Genomic DNA, 21,077 nt, shown 5'->3' on the forward strand with positions numbered 1-21,077 from the left:
CTTGTCTGACCATAGTGGCTGAATCATTGCTTGGGGTAGAAAGTTGCCTTTTATTTTTGGCCTTTGGGACTTGGGGAGATATCTTAGCAGGTGTAAGGACTCTAAATAACAGTTCCCCAAAACTTTAGGACAAAGTCCTGTCACAGTGGGAAACTGGAGATATGTTTTCACCAGAATAAGCAGAAAAAGGCCAAACACTTCCTGAGTAATAGATTTAAAGAGCAGCAGGTCTCTCAAGCCAGGGTCCCTATGCCACACTGCAGAGCAGCCCACAAAACACCCTGAGGATGTGGCTTGCTGGCCACACCCCTTAAGTCATGATAGCCCTGCCGAAGAATGTAGGGCCCCAACAAAGAATGTCCTGAAAGCCATTTAAGAGCCTTCCAGGAAAACCACAGCCAGCAATCCACCACTTGCAATGTGTGTGGCTGGGCTCCTGCTTCTCTTTGCCTTCCTTGGCTCCCTGAGCTCCCATCAAATCCCAAGTCATCTCAAAAGGAGGTGCAGGGCCAGTTGCAGTTTACTTGCTGGTGATAGAGAGGACAAGGCCCCTGCCTGCAAGTCTCCACAGACAGCACTGGGGAGCCTCCCTCTGGGTGTCTTCAGGGTCTCCCTGCAAAGCTCCAGCTCCTGTAAGATTGCGATTGTGACTCTCAACAGATGAACCCCCAGAGAGAAGTTGTTGTGGGGGAAGCTCCAACAGGTTCATGGCCCCCTCCTCCATCTTCAGAGTCACCATCCTCAAATCTCTTTCTCTCTGTCCCTCTCTTCTGTCATCACGCCTCCTCCTGTCTGACTCTGACTCCTGCATCCTACTTATGAGGACCCTTGGGTTTGCATCGAATCTACTCAGATTATTCAGTATAATCTCCCCATCTCAAGATCTTCAACTTGATCACATCTGCAGACCCTCTTTTGTCATATATGGCAAGATTCACAGGTTCCAAGCTTTAGGATGCGAACATCTTTGGGGGATCATTACTCAGCCTACCACTAAAGCTCTAAGCCTGTCTTACCTCGAGACAACAATAATAACCAATGCATCTAGCCATTGAGTGCTGACCATGTGGTATAAATACAGATATGGAGATAAATACTGCTATCTGTATATAGTGAGATTTTTATAGAGATATTTATACACTTACATTGATAGGCTATCTTCCCACACATATGTATTTTCTCACCGTAGCCCTGCAAAGTCATTTCATTTTACAAATGAGGAAACGGAAGCCCGAGGAATTTTGAAGGACAAAACACTGTTTATAACTGGTAGTCAACGCGGGTTTGGATGACTCCAGAGCCAATGCTCTTTACCTTGTTGTCTTCCATTTCTGTTCCATGTTTTGGTGGGAAACCCAGAGTATGAATGTTGTGTATATATCTTCAACCTAATTTTTTTTCTCCAAGTTAGGACTGGAAAAGCCCACATCTGTGGCTTGGAAGACAAGGAAGGTGTTATTCCCAGTTGGCCACATCTCTAGAAAACAGAAAATTCTGCATTTCCCCCAGGAAACAAAATTGTTCATTGCTTATCTGTAGTGTATTGTTTCTTTTCTTGCTTTGCCTCCCTCATTGTTTTTACTTTTCCTCATCAGCCTCCAACCTCAGTAGAAGATGTATTTCCAAGCAGAACCATTCGCCAATCTAAAATTTTCCCTTGTCTTTGAAATCTATTTCTTCATAGACTCCATCACAAATTATTCAACCATTCTGGAAAGAAAAGCCGAGAAATACTACAGTAAAGGAAACAAAATTGGAGGCTGAAAAATATATATACATTAAACCATGGTTAAAAAACTAAATAAAATAATTTTTGTTTCACTATCCTGTGAAACAAAAATTAGTGAAGATTTGTTTTAACTCTATTACCTGGACAGCACCATTCTTACTTTTCTTCAGCAGAATTTATCTTAAAATATTTTAATGCGTTGATTGAATCAGAATTATTTCTCAAAAACAACACTTAAATGGCAGTTGTTGATTCTTGTTTGCAAGAGCTCATTCATCTCCATTATAGTTAATATTGCTGTTAAACCTTTAGTTGAAGACAAGAATGAAATACACTCCTGATTTCCATATGCCTCTCTCACTGCAAAATTGTGTGCTCTGGGAATTCTCGGTCATATTGCATAGATTTTTTTTTTAATTGTTGCCTCCTCAAAAAAATGGCTCAAGCATATTTATTGAAAGTATGACCATGTTAAAATCTGTATCATGAATAAATTATTTCAAATAAAATTGGAGAAACCTAGGGCAGTTGGGGCAGGAAGGTAATGAATTAAGTTTTTGGGCTCCTGCCCTAAGCTGTGGTAAGCACACCAAGGTAAGGCCACCCTGAGGGCCTCCAGGTGCTCAGAGAGAGACCTCCTGCCCCTAGCACCCTGCCTTGCCTCACTGGAATCCTCCCCATCCGCCTTCCCTGGCAATGACATACCATGGCAAGACCCCCCACCCAGAGGTTTATATTGAAAATAGTAGGCAATGTTCTGGTTGTAATATGAATGATCATAAGTTGAGCAATAGGTTATTCACATTTTTATCTTAAAATACTTAAGTGCTTGAAAAGGATTTAAGTATCACAGCATGAGTCGATAAGTGGGCAGTTTTGAAGATTTTAAAGAACGTATCTGGGTAGTTTTAAGATCACCACAGGCCGTTAACCCTCATAATTTACTGCCTATGTTTACTTGAATCTTTTCAAATTGGTCTCCCTGCATCCACATTTGCACTCCTCCAACTTGATTTCCACACTATCAGAATTATTGTTTTAAAATGCAAATCTGATCAGTTCTCTGTCTCACACACATACACACACATGTACAGATGCACACACACTGACATGCAGGCACACACACTCCTGTTTAAAATCTTTTGATGCCTTTTCATTCTCACATTTGAAGGCTAAAACCCTTAACACAGCTGACCTATCTTCCACAATCTGTGATACATGACCCTGCCTGTCTCCTCAACCTCATTTCTCACCATCATCCCCGCTGCTCCCTATGGTCTGATCACAGTGTCCTTTTGATTCCCTACAAGTCCTAGGTTTCTCCCCACTGCAGGACCACTGGGTATGCTGAGCCTCTGTCTGGAATGTTCCCCAATCTCTATTCCCTACACACACACACACACACACACACACAAACACACACACACACAAGCACTATTCATCTAATTACCTCCTCCTCCTGATCTTCCTCCCCAGATCTCAGTTCAAGTCCACACTTCCTCAGAGAATGTTTCCATGACCCCCTAAACTGCGCCAGGCCCCTTGACACGTTCTCGCATAACCCAGTGATCCATGGTGTCTGGCACACAGTAGGTATTCCAGAAGTATTGACAGCATGAGTAAATTAGCAAACAGATGTTTTATTAATACAGATTTATCACTAGCAGAAGTCAAAGGGGGCCATGGTTTTAGCCAAGTGAGTGAGCTGGGGAGGGGCTGAGAAGCAAAGGTTTCCCTGAGGTAACTAAACAAGAATATTAGAGGAATTCAAAAGTGGATTTGGGCATGCGTATGAGAAAGGGGTTATCTGAGGTAAAAGCCACTCTGTGAACTGCGAATGACCCAGAAAAATATTAAAAGCATAGGAAGGGAGAAGTTGCTTGTTGCTGTCAGCTTGAAAGTTTTGCTTAGAAAATGCAAAGTAATCAAGGGAAGAGAAGGGGAGGCAGAAGCCACTGACACATGATAAGTTTATGTGTGTGTTTCAATTCTTGTTCTGAAAGGTTTTAAAGAATCTTTACAAAGATACATTCCATATAGTAAAATAAAACCTATTCCAAATTAGTAATAAACAAGAGGAAAACAATGTATACGCATGAGATTAGCAAGGAGTATCTGCAGTTAAGGTATAAAGCCTTTAGCCAATACTTTAATTTGGCAAATTCTTTGCAAAATATTTCATTGACTTCTGAAAAAACTGTCTACAAATTTTATGAAAATCAGTATTAATACATACCATTTATGTAAAAATTGCATGTTTCTGTGCTTGTACGTATTCTAAAAGTATGGAACTGGGCTGGGCACCCTGGCTCATGCCTGTTAGCACTTTGGGAGACTGAGGCAGGACCATCACCTGAGCCCCAGAGTTCGAGACCAGCCTAAGCAACATAATAAGACCCCCTCTGCAAAAAATAATTTAAAAAATTAATTGGGTGTGGTGGCACAGCCTGAAATCCTAGCTACTCAGGAGGCTGAGATAGGAGGATTGCTTGAGTCCAGGAGGTCAAAACTGCAGTGAGCTGTGATTACGCCACTGCACTCCAGCCTGAGCAAAAGAGCAAGACACTATCTCTTAAACAACAACAACAAGAAAAAGTATAGAACTGATCTGGAAGAATATGCAAATATACATCAGTGCAACTGTGGTTACCTCTGAGAAGGGAGGGGGATGGGGACAGTTGAGATGTAGAAAAGGTTTTATTTCTTGCCTTATATATGTGAACTTTATATAATTAGCTTAATTCATGTGTAACTTTGTAATTTAAAAGTTAACAATAAAAACAAAGCCTCTACAAAGATACCAACAATATTCACAGATATTGACAGATCTTAGATATTGACAGATATTTTATTAGCATATGTATCTAGTCATTTTCTGAGATCACACATAACAACAACATCATCCACTTGAAGTGTTCAAAATGTTTACACCTACTATGGTATAGCAGCCCCTCAGTAACCCTCCCATGCAGGCAGGGCCGGGTGAGGCAGATCCCACTTTACCATCCCTACTTGCAAAAGGAAGGAACAGAGGCAGGAGCAGCTGGGTGACCAGCCCTGGCCTGGAGCTAATGAACAGCAGAGTCTGCAAAGGAGCTCAGGCCTTCTGATTCTTTCCCCTGCATACTCTGTTCTTTTTTGTCCTTTGTTCACAACGTGGCTGGGAAGTCTTAGCATTTTGAAACTGAAAGAAGGAAAAATCTTTTGACTGCTGTGTTTGATTGCTCATAAAAATGCTTCATTGTAGACTGTCCTATAACTTCTGAATTATGCTACATGAGTGGTTTGAGGGTTTCTCATTATTGCAGACAAGGAAAATTTACTGCTTTCATTTAAGCCCTAGCTCTCTCTAAAGAAAAGTTGCAGTAGCCGAGTATCTTTATTATACTCTTACCCTCAGAGCTAATATCTTTGAAAAGCCCTGTTGGGGGCACACATTAGTATTCAGGGTAAGGCATTTCTTAATTCAGAAACATAAGGTGATAAAGCATATTTGCTTCCTTAATAGTCTTGGACAGTTACATTTCTCTTAAAGACAGACATTCTCCTAGGTGTCTGCATTACATGTATCCACTGGGGCCTTAGTCAAGGCACTATGTACAACCTTTTCCTCCCTTGTAGCAGTTTGTCAGAAACATGGCTGCAACAGTTCCTCCATTTCTGTGCATGCACGCCACTCCTTCCATCAGGAAGTAGAGTCTATCCACCCCTTGGCTGGGCTGGCTTTGTGACTTGTTTTGGTCAATAGAATGTTACAGAAGTGATGCCTTGCTGGTTCTGGGCCTATGCCTTAAGAGAGCTGACAGCTCTACTGTTGCCCTCTAGGTTCCAGCCCCCATTTAAGAAACTCAGGCTCGTGTATGGAATGGTATGAGGCTGTGCCCAGAGAGGCCCTGGAGGAGGAGGCCATCTTAGATGGAGCTGCCAGCTGTGCAGCCTTGTGACGACAGCCAATATAGTATAGAGCAAAAGGACCACTCAGCTGAGCCCAACAGACCCACGGGATAGTGAAACTATTATTGCTCTGAGCTACTAAGTTTGGTGGTATTAGGTTGGTGCAAAAGTAACACAGTTTTCCCATTAAAAGTAATGTTTGTACACAGCAATAGATAACTAAAACATGAAACATCCCCTTTCTTTACTCTCCGACCTCCCCCTCACCAACTCAGTATGTCCCTGGTCATCTCTTATGCTCCTTTTCTGTGCCATCATCTCTGTCTGAGGAAAAGGGAATGTTCTTTCGACATTTCCTCTCTGCTCAACACACACTTCTCAAGTCCTTAGTCTGAGCTGGTACTGTGTGGGGCTTTGGGAATATGAGAATGAATAGAACACAGCCCCTGCAGACATTGACCAGGGGAAGAGACACACCTGAAAAGGGAGCCTCACTCATAACTGCCCCCCAGCCTGTAGCCCCACAATTTTTAGCACAGATTGGCCGTAAAGTCCATTCTCAGAGTCATACAGGTAGACAGTGGAGACAGTAGCCAATATAGGCTATCTTTGTTTAATCTCATTCAAAAATGATACATTTTACCTCTATCAGATATGGGGGTATCTTGTCATTAGGCACCTATATATGAAAATTAAATCTTAATAGACAGATAAATGAAGGGACAATTACCCAGTATGCAAACCTAGATCTTTCATTTACCTATAAGTTCCTTTTAAGTTACCTAATTATAAGATACTGGGTGGTCTCAGGGAAGCATTTTGAACCAGAAATTAAGAAAACAAATCATAAATACTAACTCTATTGCCAAGTAACTATCATGTAAGTGAGTCACTTGAATTTTCTATCTCTTTACTTAAAATACCAGGAAGTTTGACTCAATGATTACTAAGGTTCTTTTCAGTTCTGAATCCCATGATTACATGTGGATTTAAAGAAATGGATGTGAGAGAGGCAGAAAATATCAAATATTACCATGAAGTATTAGACTCCATGGTCAAATTGAAGGCAAACTGCAATGCAAAATATCCCTGGGATAAAACTGTGAATCCAGGGGAAAGCAGGGCTATATCTTTTTGGGCCATTGTCCCTATGAATCACACTCTGTAAAGAGAGACAGAAAATGAGGATTTAAAGAATGGGCCTAAGATTGGGAGAGTATAGTCTTGGCTCCAAGGGGTAGAGAAACTGGGGACATCCTGGATTGCCTGTCAATAGCATATCATCATAATTGGCCATTAAAGAAAATGTGACCATCTTAGCCCCCAAGTTAGTGAGACCTGAACACAATGGACACACCAAGTTAAGGAGTTTGGAGTTTCTTCATAGACAGTAGAAGTCATGGAAGGTATGTTGAGTAGGAAACAGACCTAAGAAATGAGATAGACAGTAACACAGTAATAGTGGGGGACTTCAATACTCCACTGATAGCACTAGACAGGTCATCAAGACAGAAAGTCAACAAAGAAACAATAGATTTAAACTATACCCTGCAACAAATGGACTTAACAGATATATACAGAGCATTCCATCCAGCAACTGCAGAATACACATTCTATTCAACAGTTCGTGGAACTTTCTCCAAGATTGACCATATGATAGGCCACAAAATGAGCCTCAATAAATTTAAGAAAATTGAAATTATATGAAGCACTCTCTCAGACCACAGTGGAATAAAACTGGAAATCAACTCCAAAAGGGACCTTCAAAACCATGCAAATGCAATGGAAATTAAATAATCTGCTCCTAAATGAGCATTGGGTCAAAAATGAAATCAAGATGAAAATTAAAAAATTATTCAAACTGAATGACAATAGTAATACAACCTATCAAATCCTCTGGAATACAGCAAAGGCAGTGCTAAGTGGAAAGTTCATAGCCCTAAATGCCTGCATTAAAAAGTCTGAAAGAGCACAAACAGACAATCTAAGGTCATACATCAAGGAACTAGAGAAACAAGAACAAACCAAACCCAAACCCAGCAGAAGAAAGGAAATAATCAAGATCAGAGCAGAAATAATCAAGATCAGAGCAGAAATAAATGAAACTGAAACAACAACCACAACAACAAAAATACAAAAGATAAATGAAACAAAAAGCTGGTTCTTTGAAAAGATAAATAAAATTGATAGAACATTTGTAAGATTAACCAAGAAAAGAAGAGGGAAAATCCACATAAGCTCAATTAGAAATGAAACAGGAGGTATTACAACTGACACCACAGAAATACAAAAGATCATTTAAGGCTGCTGTGAACATCTTTATGCCCATAAACTAGAAAACCTAGAAGAGATAGATAAATTCCTGGAAAAATACAACCCCCCAGCTTAAATCAGGAAGGATTAGATACCCTGAACAGACCAACAACAAGCAGCGAGATTGAAATGGTAATTTTAAAATTACCACAAAAAAACCTCCAGGACCAGACAGATACACAGCAGAATTCAACTGCACATTCAAAGAAAAATTGCTAGCAATCCATTGGACACTATTCCACAACCTAGAGAAAGAAGGAACCCTCCCTAATTCATTCTATGAAGCCAACATCACCCTAATACCAAAACCAGTAAAGGACATAACCAAAAAAGAAAACTACAGGCCAATATCCTGGATGAGCATAGATGCTAAAATCCTTAACAAAATACTTGCTACCCGAATCCAACAACATATCAAAAAGATAATCCACCTTCGTCAAGTGTGTTTTATACCAGGGATGCAGGGATGGATTAACATACACAAGTCGGTAAATGTGATACACCATATAAACAGAATTAAAAACGAAAATCACATGATCATTTCAATAGATGCAGAAAAAGCATTCAACAAAATCAAGCATCCCTTTATGATTAAAACTCTCAGTAAAATCGGCATACAACGGACATACCTTATTGTCCATCTATGACAAACCCACAGCCAACATAATACTGAATGGGGAAAAGTTGAAAGCATTCCCTTTGATAACTGGAACAAGACAAGGATGCCCACTCTCACCACTCCTCTTCAACATAATACTGGAAGTCCTAGCCAGAACAATCAGCCAAGAGAAAGAAATACAGGGCAACCAAATCAGTAAAGAGGGAGTCAAACTGTCACTGTTTTCTGACACTATGATTGTTTACCTTAAAAACCCTAAGGACTCCTCCAGAAAGCTTCTAGAACGGATAAAAGAATTCAGCAAAGTTTCCGGATTCAAGATTAATGTGCACAAATCAGTCGCTCTTCTATACATCAACAGCGACCAAATGGAGAATCAAATCAAGAACTCAACCCATTTACAATAGCTGCAAACAAACCAACAAAAACCTTAGGAATATACTTAACCAAGGAGTCAAAAGACCTCTACAAGGAAAATTACAAAACACTGCTGAAATAAATCACAGGTGACACGAACAAATGGAAACATATCCCATGCCCATGGAGGGGTAGAATCAATATTGTGAAAATGACCATACTGCCAGAAGCAATCTACAAATTCAATGCAATACCCATCAAAATACCACCATCATTCTTCACAGAATTAGAAAAAACAATTCTAAAATTCATATGGAACAAAAAAAGAGCCTGCATAGCCAAAGCAAGACTGAGCAAAAGGAACAAATCTGGAGGCATCACAATACCTGATTTCAAACTATACTATAAGGCCATAGTCACCAAAACAGAATGGTACTGGTACAGAAATAGGCACATAGACCAATGGAACAGAATAGAGAACTCAGAAATAAACCCAAATACTTACAGCCAACTGATCTTCAACAAAGCAAACAAAAATATAAAGTGGGGAAATGACACCCTTTTCAGCAAATGGTGCTGGGATAATTGGCTAGCCACATGTAGGAGAATGAAACTGGATCCTCATCTCTCACCTCATACAAAAATCAACTCAAGATGGATCAAGGACTTAATCCTAAGACCTGAAACTGTAAAAGTTCTAGAAGATAGCATTGGAAAAATCCTTCTAGACATTGGCTTAGGCAAGCATTTCATGACCAAGAACCCAAAAGCAAATGCAATAAAAACAAAGATAAATAGCGGGGACCTAATTAAACTAAAGAGCTTTTGCACGGCAAAAGGAACAGTCGGCAGAGTAAGCAGACAACCCACAGAGTGGGAGAAAATCTTCACAATCTATAAGTCTGACAAAGGACTAATATCCAGAATCTACAACAAACTCAAATCAGTAAGAAAAAAAACAAACAATCTCATCAAAAAGTGGGCTAAGGACATGAATAGACAATTCTCAAAAGAAGATGTACAAATGGCCAACAAATATATGAAAAAATGCTCAACATCAAGAACGATCAGGGAAATGCAAATCAAAACCATAGTGTGATATCACCTCACTCCGGCAAGAAAAGCCATAATCAAAAAATCAAAAAACAGTAGATGCTGGTGTGGATACGGTCAACAGCGAACACTTCTACACTGCTGGTGGGAATGTAAACTAGTACAGCTGCTATGGAAAACAATGTGGAGATTCCTTAAAGAACTAAAAGTAGAATTACCACTTAATCCAGCAATTCCACTACTGGGCATCTACCCAGAGGAAAAGAAGTCATTATTCGAAAAAGATACTTGCACATGCGTGTTTCTAGCAGCACAATTCACAATTGCAAAATTGTGGAACCAACCCAAATGCCCATCAATCAACAGTGGATAAAGAAACTGTGGTATATATACACATGATGGAATACTACGCAGCCATAAAAAGGAATGAATTAACAGCATTTGCAGTGACCTGGATGAAATTGGAGACTATTATTCTAAGTGAAGTAACTCAGGAATGGAAAACCAAACATCATATATTCTTACTCATATGTGGGAGCTAAGCTATGATGCCACAAGGCATAAGAATGATGCAATGGACTTTGGGAATTGGGGGAAGAGTGGGAAGGGCGCGAGGGATAAAAGACTACAAATATGGTGTAGCGTATAATGCTTAGGCAATAGGTGCACCAAAATCTCACAAATCACTACTGAAGAACTTACTCATGTAACCAAATACCACCTGTACCCCAATAACTTATGGAAATAATTAATCAAATGGCACAGTATTTGCATATAACCTATGCACATCCTCCTGTATACTTTAAATCATCTCTAGATTACTTATAATACTCAATACAGTGTAAATGCTATGTAAATATTTGTTATACTGTATTGTTTAGGGAATAATGATGAATAAAAAGCACATACTTGTTCAGTAAAATAAAATAAAATGGCTTTCTATTTTAGGGCATTTATCTGTTGTTGAACTTCTTAAGTCACATGCTCAGCTACAATACCCGTATTGGTAGCATTCAGTAAAAATAATCAGATTTCAGAGGGTTTTAGAAGTTGGATTGTATAAGGAAAAAGCATCTATTCTAGAAATTCATTTTACTCATGCAAATGACTTCAAAATTATTTCTGAGTAACAAAGTAGGAGTTAATTTATGTGGTTCTCAGCATTTATTTGTTTTCTCGACCTCTCTATTTTTCCTTACTTTGTCTCCATTACCAGTGTAGAAGAAAATTTGAAATATTCTGGTTAATTAAATGTGAACCTTCTGGTTAACTTTCTGATTGATGTATATTTTTAGATAAAATCATATAGTTGGCTATCTTGGAGCCAGTCTGGTTTCCACTCACCACACAGCTTGTAGAGTTCATGGGGACTGCTGCCTGGAGACCACATCACAGACTCCAAAGTCACTACCAATATTAACCGCCCTTGACTGGAGTCACCCAAAGACAAACTCAGACTCTGTCCTGCCTAAAGTCCTAAATTCCATGGAAGATCCTTAAGGCCAGCTGACCCTACCAAGACAAAAGCCATGTCTTCTTCACTCACCAGACCAAGGTGACTGCTTGATGATGATGTTGCTGATGCTCCCTGACTGTCTCATACACTGATTTCATGGGACTCTAAGCCTCCTGTCTCTGTCCAATCACTCTTCCCCCACCCCTGCCTCCTAGCTATCAACTGTGTCCTCTGGAACTTTCTTTCCGTGACAGCCCAACCATCCTATATCTTCAATCTCTTTGCAGACACTCCCTTCACTTCCTGACCTTAACTGAAACCTGGTTCGCCCTTAAGAACATGGCATTCCCAAATAGCCTTCCCCAGTTGAAGGTATTCCTCCATTCACTTGAATATCCTCATAGGTACCTCCAACTCAACAAGTATAAAATTGTACTTGTCATCTTCACAACATCATCCATTCTCTTCCCCCACCCCCATGACACAATGACGCAAAAGTTACCCAGTCTCCCAAAGCAGGAATCTGGTGGTCAACCTAGACTCATCTTTCTTTTTCATCTTCCATATTCTATCACCACCAAGTCTGACAATTTTTCCTGCTAAATAGTCCTCTAATCCATTCCTTCTCTGTGTTTCTATTATCACAGTCCAGTTCAAGGCCTCAATTATCTCCTGCCTAGATTATCACACTCTTTTCCTGCTTTTAATTTACTCAGGAAATCCATCCTCCACCTGGCTGCCAAAGGAATTGCTCTAACACAGAGTTGACCTTTTCTCCTTTTCTCCTCTGCCTGTGGTAATCCAATGACTCTTACAAGCCTGGCTGAGTCCCTTCTTGGGAAAAACAGGCCCTTCATTATCTGTCTCTACCTACCTCTCCAGTCCTAACTCTCCCAAATTGCTACTATCCACTTTATACTTTAATAATACTAAACAACTTGTCCTTCACTGCAGTAATCATGCTAAAAATGCTCCTGTGCCTTCCTTTGGTCTACAATGCCCTTTCCCACTCTAGCTCATTCTTTGACTGGTTGACTCTTACACACTAAGCTTTGAGTGGTGTCATCCTACCCACGAATCATTTCCTGAGCTATCCTGCCAAGCTCTGCAATCTCCCTGAGTGCTCCCAGCATCCTACTTTTGGCTTGTATTATCCATGTGAGTATGTGTATATTTCACCCTGTGTCTATTTTCCTGGGAGCCACAGACTGAATTTTTAAAATTTTTTACATTTGCATCTGTGGCTCTAGCAAAGTGACAGGAGGAACATATTAGGTACTTAATAAATATTTGATGCACCAAAATAATTTCCACTGAAAATGGATTTGCCAAGCCCCAGTAGTCTTCATGTATGCAGGCATTCATTTACTCTTACTCATTCAGCAATAGAATACCTACTAAATATTTATATCTTATTCGTCTAGCATTCTTGACCTCTCTGCTGTTTAGATATGCTGTAACTTTTTGAAATGCCTCAAATTCAGTTTCACTCAGAAGCACTCTTGCATGTGAACTACAGTGTCTGGCTTGTGGAAAATAACTGATATAGGTGATCTGAGAAAAGGCAAAACTAGGACTGCCTGTGTCCCAGTGGAATTTACAATCTGAACTGACTATGCACATGTGCAGTGTTTGGCAATACGTAGTTTTTGAAAACCTTTCAGCAAATGTAAATTACTAAAACACAAACCAAATACCTAAATTTCTAGAGAAACTGGAGAAAAAAAGAATGGTCAGAACTGGGTCAGTTTAATCAGAAACAGCTAGATAAGGTGAGGTTTGTTTTTAATGTAAAGACTTTGTGAACATGAATCACTTAACAGGAAGGAAAATAGCATTTCAGTTTCAAGAAATGAAATGGGCAAAAACAAACAAACAAAAAAGAAGATAAAAGCTCTATTGTAAAAAACCAGCAAGTCCATTTACTAGACTGAACGACGAATCTGAAACAGCAGAACAGGTTGTCAGTATGCAGGACCTGCATAAAATACATCTATGAAGCTGAAATTAGTCTTTAGGGCCAAATGTGATAGGGAGTCTCTAAATCGATGCTTTCCTCCCTTCTTCCCCTGGATGGGCATAGTTGTTTGAACACTTCTGAGACATTGCAGTAATTATATTTTAATGGTAAAAATAACAAAGTTCAGGCCAGGTGCGGTGGCTCACGCCTGTAATCCCAGCACTTTGGGAGGCCGACGTGGGTGGATCACGAGGTCAGGAGATCGAGACCATCCTGGCTAACACGGTGAAACCCCATCTCTACTAAAAAAATACAAAAAAAAATTAGCTGGGCATGGTGGCTGGCGCCTGTAGTCCCACCTACTCTGGAGGCTGAGGCGGGAGAATGGCGTGAAGCCGGGAGGTGGAGCTTGCAGTGAGCCGAGATCGCGCCATTGCACTCCAGCCTGGGCGACAGAGCGAGACTCCATCTCAAAAAAAAAAAAAAAAAAAAAAAATCACTAGAATTCAATACAAATAGTGAAGCTTTAAGGGCAATGACAGGCAGATGGAGGAAATATTTAGCAACCAAGAAACTTGCCTCTGTTTCAGCTAATATACCATGAAATATTAGGTTAGATATGGGAGAAATGTGGAGCCTTCCAAACTGTAAGTTCTTGAAGGACAGGTTTCAGGTTTACTGTATGGGTATTTCTGCCATAATGCAACATAGACACAGCTGAAGACCCTGAGGTTTGCAAAAATTATGCACAAAGATGTAATGGGAATTATGGAGCTAGCTAAGGACACTGATACCCAAGGAATCACAAGTGATAAGCCCCCTGGGTTTTCTTTTTACTTCATATATGTCAGACTGAAGAAGCCAGCAATCCTAGAAACGTTGACGGGTACAGACAGAAAAGCCCCCCCAAAACGCCTGCTCCTTTTAGCCAAAGAACCAAGAAAGGGAAAGTCTAGAAACACAGAAATTGAAAATACAATACCACTTACAATTGCTCAAAAACTGGAATACTCTGGTATAAATATGACAAAATGTGTAAAGCACATGTATGCAGGAAACTACAAAATGCTAATAAAAGAAATCAAAATCTAAATAAATGGAGAGATATACTGTGTTCATAGATTGGAAGACGCAATGTAGTAAAGAGGTCAATTCTCCCCAAGTTAATAAATAGGTTTAACACAATTTCTATCAAAATCTCAGCAAGTTTTTGTTTTAGATGTAGACAAGATTACTCTAAAATTATATGGAAAAGCAAAGTAACTAAAATAGCTGAAACAATTTTGAAAAAGAAGAATAAAATGGGATGAATCAGTCTTCCCAATTTCAAGGTATGTAATCATGACTGTGTGGTATTTACAGAGGAATAGACACATAGATCAATGAAACAGAGTAGAGAGCCCAGAAATAGACTCACACAAATACACCCAACTGGTTTTTGACAAAGGTGCAAAAACAAGTCAATGAAGGAAGGCTAGCCTTTTCAACAAATGGTGCTGGAGCAATTGGACATCTAAGGACAAAAAATTAATACTTGACATAAACTCATACTCTATACAAAAATTAACTCAAAATGGATCACAGACTTAAATGTCAAATATAAAACTCTAAAAGTTTTGCTTAAAAAAATAGAAAATCTGTGGAATCTAGGGCTAGGAAAAGAGTTCTCAGACTTGACTCCAAATACACAATTCATTTAAAAAATGATTAATTAGACTTCACTAAAATTAAAAATGTTTGCTTTGTAAAAGACTGTTGAGAGGATGAAAAGACAAAGTATAGGAAGGGGTAAAATATTTGCAAACCACATATATGACAAAAGTGCTAGAATCTAGAATATATAAAGGACTCTCAAAACCCAATGGTTAAAAAAAATAAAATTAGAAAATGGGCAAAAGACATGAAAAGCCATTTTAAAGTGTTCAATCCTATTACTTAGTGGCACAAAATGTTAACATATGAGAAACACAGAAACCAATACTTTTGCATTATTCTGATATCATTCTTCTATTTACCACTCATATGTAAGCTAACTTCCATTACAGAAATGTATTGATACAGGATGTTGTGTTTCTTTATTTCCAAGTGACTATGCTGGCATAAAGTGGTAAGCAATTAATGTCAACAACAAAAGCTCAATGAATGAATTAACTGAAGTCAGAGACGGGGTATGTGGATGAAACTGGAAAATGATATTTGAAGAAGATTCAATTAACTGCTGACGATAGAATGTAACACATGAAGTTAAGACAAAACATAAAAATTATCTAGTTTTTACTTCTGCTTCATGGCTAAGACAGAATCAGAGGCCATGGATACTGACAGTTGATGTGTCTGTTTATTCTGTCTTTTTCCATTACTGTATCTACTATCTCAGCTTAGTTTATAAGCAAAACCTGGAAAACCTACAAAAATAAGTGTTTTGTAGTTTATCTAGAAATAATATGGAAAATATTGCTGTTATTTTCGGTGAAGAAAATCAATTTTGCATAGTTTTATTTCAATCTAAATAAAATGTAAATTTTGTTTAAAAAATAAAATCATAATTAGGGGTAATGAAGACCTGAGTTAGGTTAATCTGTAGAACGTTATGTAGTAGAAGAATTAGCAAAATTGCAATACAATTAAGGCCAAATTCCCAATGTTTCCCCTCACCAAATCTCCAGCCTAATTCTACAATATGGTTGGAAGCATTGGCAAAGCTTTGTTTTAATTTTGCAGGAACAACACTATCTCAGGCTGTTTCCTTTTTGCACATCCCAAACTGCTAACTCCCACTTCTGTAGCCATATCATCTCAAAAATAAATCCTCTGAGACCTCCACAGCTACTAAAAAATTCCTCATCTAAGTGTAACACCGCTATAGCGAACCCGTCCACAAGTTCGCTAGATACTTAGTTTCATAAAATATTGCTTTTGCTGGAATATTCTGCCAGCAGCCCCAACTTGCCTAGTAATATCTGAAATAAAGATCAGGTATTTCTCTTGCCAACACTCTCACTACAGGATTATTTTAATAGAAGTTTAATTAACAGGAAGCAACACATAATAAATAGCATCAGTAAATGGGGAATGGAAAAAGCAATTCCTAATCCTGGCAAAATCCTACATCTTTATATATGCATTTTTCCACCGCACTATAGTGACTGATGAGGTAGAATGACTTTCTGGCTTGGCTTGGCTTCCCCACTTGCTTCTGATGGGCCCCTCCTGGCTCTCACCTTCTCCATGCATCTCCAACCCTTCTAGAATCCATGCATAGAGTTCCTGAGACAGCCTCAAACAAACATGTACTCAGTTATGTGGGATCCTGAGAAATCTGCCTTTCCAACATATTAATGGAAGAGTAGGCAGAAAAGTCTCCATTGTTTCATTTGTGTATTCCAATTCATGTGCTTTTGAAGTAGTCCAGCACTATAGCTTGCTTCTCCCAGCTCTGCCTTGAGCCTCTGGCTCCTCATTGCTAGTTCACCCCCTGGGCCTCCAGGGTACTGTCCCCTCCATAGAACTCTGCTGCTGTCACACTGACCTCAGCAAAAGGTGACACCTCCCTCTATTGTCACATTCCTTCATTCACCCCAGTCTGTCAAAAACACAAGGCTGTTGGACTTAACTAAGGGTTTGGAGATACATGTAATTATAATTTTTAATATTAAAATTTTAATATTCATTTAACCTTAATCATCACTAATGACCCTAAAAATGACTGTGTTCCCAGGATCTATGAAAAAATCAACTAGCAAGTTAAATCCTTTGCATAGATGCTCTCAAGAGTTCCCCCCTCTCCTAGCCTTGCTCTCCTGCCCTTCTTCAGAAATATAAAAAGAACTTTTTTTTTTTTTTTAGTGTCTCACTCTGTCACCTAGGCTGAAATGCCATGGCACAATCTCGGCTTATTGCAGCCTCAACGTCCCAGGCTAAGCAATCCTCCCACCTCAGCCTCCCAAGTAGCTGGGACTACAGGTTTGCACCACCACACCCAGATACTTTTTGTATTGTCTGTAGAGATTGGTTTTCTCCATGTTGCCCCAGCTGAGAAAGAATTTTCTTTTTTTTTTTTTTCTTTAGACAGTCTCACTCTGTTGCCCAGGCTAGAGTGCAGTGGCACAGTCTCGGCTCACTGCAACCTCCGCCTCCTGGGTTCAAGCAATTCTCCTGCCTCAGCCTCTTGAGTAGCTGGGATTACAGGAATCTGCCACCATGCCCAGCTAATTTTTTGTATTTTTAAGTAGAGACAGGGTTTCACCATGTTGGCCAGGCTGGTCTCGAACTCTTGACCTCATAATCTGCCCGCCTAGGCCTCCCAAAGCGCTGGGATTACAGGCATGAGGCACCGTGCCCAGCCGAGAAAGAATATTCTTAAATCCATCATGTTGCAAGCTTCTACCTTCCTCTAGAAAACTTTATTCCCCTACTTAAGGGGGTTGGTTCTGTCCTAAAACACAATCGCCCAGTCCCTGCTAGGACAGCCATGAGACATAGCTCATTACAGTGTCTCCCCAAAGACTGAGTTGTTCAATCTGGGACAACACTATGGACCTTCAGTGAAACAATACATACTCACCTCTCTAGAACAAGTGTAGTAAAAAATCCGTATACAAATACAAAAGAGAGAAACATTATCTGCAGAACTTGCCTGAGGTCACAATGAAAATAGCATTTTAAAATTACTGGCAAAGAGACTTCGATTCCTTTTTCCTATTCTTCTGTTTCCAGACCTTGTCCAGGCTTTTCCTTATGTAAACCAACCAACCAAGAAGCCCCTTACAGTATCTTTGAAAACATCAGTGCCATTCGCTTGATTGCCATTCTTAGCTTTTCTTTCCTTTAGACCAAATCCTATTCTATTCAAGACTTCTTCCCATCCTAGTCTTGTAAGAGAGCAAAGACAGACATAAGGGTACATATTTCACCAAATCTATCTGTTCCTTCTCTGCAGGATTGCCGTTTTTCTATGTTGCTGGGCATGGAGGAATACTTAGCTTCCCTGCAAGTCTATCTCTCCCATGGGTCCTCAGGTCTTATGCTCTTCCTGGGTTGCATCCTGTCCCCTATCAGTGAGAATCCCTGGTTAATCTGGCAGCTCATTACACCTAATTAAAGTTCTATAAACTTTACTAGTATAGCATTTTATTTAAAACATCTTTCTAAAACCGATCTTTCTCTATTCAAAGTCATCCAAGATCATCTCCTGCCAAAATCATCTTTTATCTCTTGCGTTTTAAATTCCTAATCTTCTAACTCCACATTGTCTAAGTCCCTTTATTAGTTCCCAGTTCCTTGTCAGAGTTTACTTCTCATCCTCAGCTGGCTGTGACCCTACCAATTTTTTCTCTCTCCTTTCCTCCAACTCCTCTGTTTACACCATTTTCCCCCAGTATTCCTCTTCTCTTGCCCTCCTGCTACTCCTCATCTACACATTTTTTCTTTTCCAAAAACTCTTGACTTCTCTGTAGAGTAACTTCTGACTTCCCACCTAACAAACTAGCTCTCTGGGCTATGAAACTTCAGGAAAATTTCCCAGCAACCCGTAAGCACTCTGGAGCCAATAGTGGTGAAATCACTACTGCTGTCAGGAGACAGGTCTACAGAGACCAGGACTCCAAATACACATTCCTTAATTAATCAGAGCCTTGATTATTATGTTGCAAGAGCATAACATATACATTACTTCAGCTATCTTATGAATTAGAAATGTATTCCAGCTGCATTATTAAACTGCTTTTGTGGGCTAGCCCAAGAATCTAACCACCATTTACAGCATTATCTGTTTAGAAATGAGGCTCCCATTCTAAATAACCACAAATGAAGTTTTAAACTTGTTCACACTGGCACCTGTAGACATTGTCGTAATTTCCCACCCACGTGCAAACTTCATCTGAGAGTGAAGCAGAAGCCTTTTTGTTTCAAAGACCTGGTTAGCAACAGAAGAAATGCATTGCTACATACTGGAGAAAGCCCACTTGCTGCTCATAATAACAATAAAACCTTTATATCCTGTATATTTTTACCTCTGTAAAGCGTCTCATTTTCAAAACTACTCATAAGACTTTTCAGAGCAAACAGCATGGATTTGGGCAAAGAGCAAACTATTAGAGACAGGGGTCTGCTATTTATTTATTTTTAATTTTTTTTGTTATACTTTAAGTTTTAGGGTACATGTGCACAACGTGCAGGTTAGTTACATATGTATACATGTGCCATGTTGGTGTGCTGAACCCAGTAACTCGTCATTTAACATCAGGTATATCTCCAAATGCTATCCCTCCCCCGTCCCCCCACCCCACAACAGGCCCCAGTGTGTGATGTTCCCCTTCCTGTGTCCATGTGGTCTCATTGTTCAATTCCCACCTATGAATGAGAACATGCAGTGTTTGGTTTTTTGTCCTTGTGATAGTTTGCTGAGAATGATGGTTTCCAGCTTCATCCATGTCCCTACAAAGGACATGAACTCATCATTTTTTATGGCTGCATAATATTTCATGGTGTATATGTGCCACATTTTCTTAATCCAGTCTATCATTGTTGGACATTTGGGTTGGTTCCAAGTCTTTGCTATTGTTAAAAGTGCCGCAATAAACATACGTGTGCATGTGTCTTTATAGCAGCATGATTTATAATCCTTTGGGTATATACCCAGTAATGGGATGGCTGGGTCAAATGGTATTTCTAGTTCTAGATCCCTGAGGAATCGCCACACGACTTCCACAATGGTTGAATTAGTTTACAGTCCCACCAACAGTGTAAAAGTGTTCCTATTTCTCCACATCCTCTCCAGCACCTGTTGTTTCCTGAGTTTTTAATGATTGCCATTCTAACTGGTGTGAGATGACATCTCACTGTGGTTTTGATTTGCATTTCTCTGATGGCCAGTGATGATGAGCATTTTTCATGTGTCTTTTGGCTGCATAAATGTCTTCTTTTGAGAAGTGTCTGTTCATATCCTTCGCCCACTTGTTGATGGGCTTTTTTTTTTTTTTTTGTAAATTTGTTTGAGTTCATTGTAGATTCTGGATATTAGCCCTTTGTCAGATGAGTAGATTGCAAAAATTTTCTCCCATTCTGTAGGTTGCCTGTTCACTCTGATGGTAGTTTCTTTTGCTGTGCAGAAGCTCTTTAGTTTCATTAGATCCCATTTATCAATTTTGGCTTTTGTTGCCATTGCTTTTGGTGTTTTAGACATGAAGTCCTTGCCCATGCCTATGTCCTGAATGGTGTTGCCTAGGTTTTCTTCTAGGGTTTTTATGGTTTTAGGTCTAACATTTAAGTCTTTAATCCATCTTGAATTAATTTTTGTATCAGGTGTAAGGAAGGGATCCAGTTTCAGCTTTCTACATATGGCTAGCCAGTTTTCCCAGCACCATTTATTAAATACGGAATTGTTTCCCCATTTCTTGTTTTTGTCAGGTTTGTCAAAGATCAGATGGTTGTAGATATGCGGCATTATTTCTGAGGGCTCTGTTCTGTTCCATTGGTCTATATCTCTGTTTTGGTATCAGTACCATGCTGTTTTGGTGACTGTAGCCTTGTAGTATAGTTTGAAGTCAGGTAGTGTGATGCCTCCAGCTTTGTTCTTTTGGCTTAGGATTGACTTGGCAATGTGCACTCTTTTTTGGTTCCATATGAACTTTAAAGTAGTTTTTTCCAATTCTGTGAAGAAAGTCATTGGTAGCTTGACGGGGATGGCACTGAATCT

The sequence above is a fragment of the Gorilla gorilla genome, chromosome 12 (genome assembly GCF_029281585.2).
Source record: "Gorilla gorilla gorilla isolate KB3781 chromosome 12, NHGRI_mGorGor1-v2.1_pri, whole genome shotgun sequence".
NCBI lineage: Eukaryota > Metazoa > Chordata > Mammalia > Primates > Hominidae > Gorilla > Gorilla gorilla.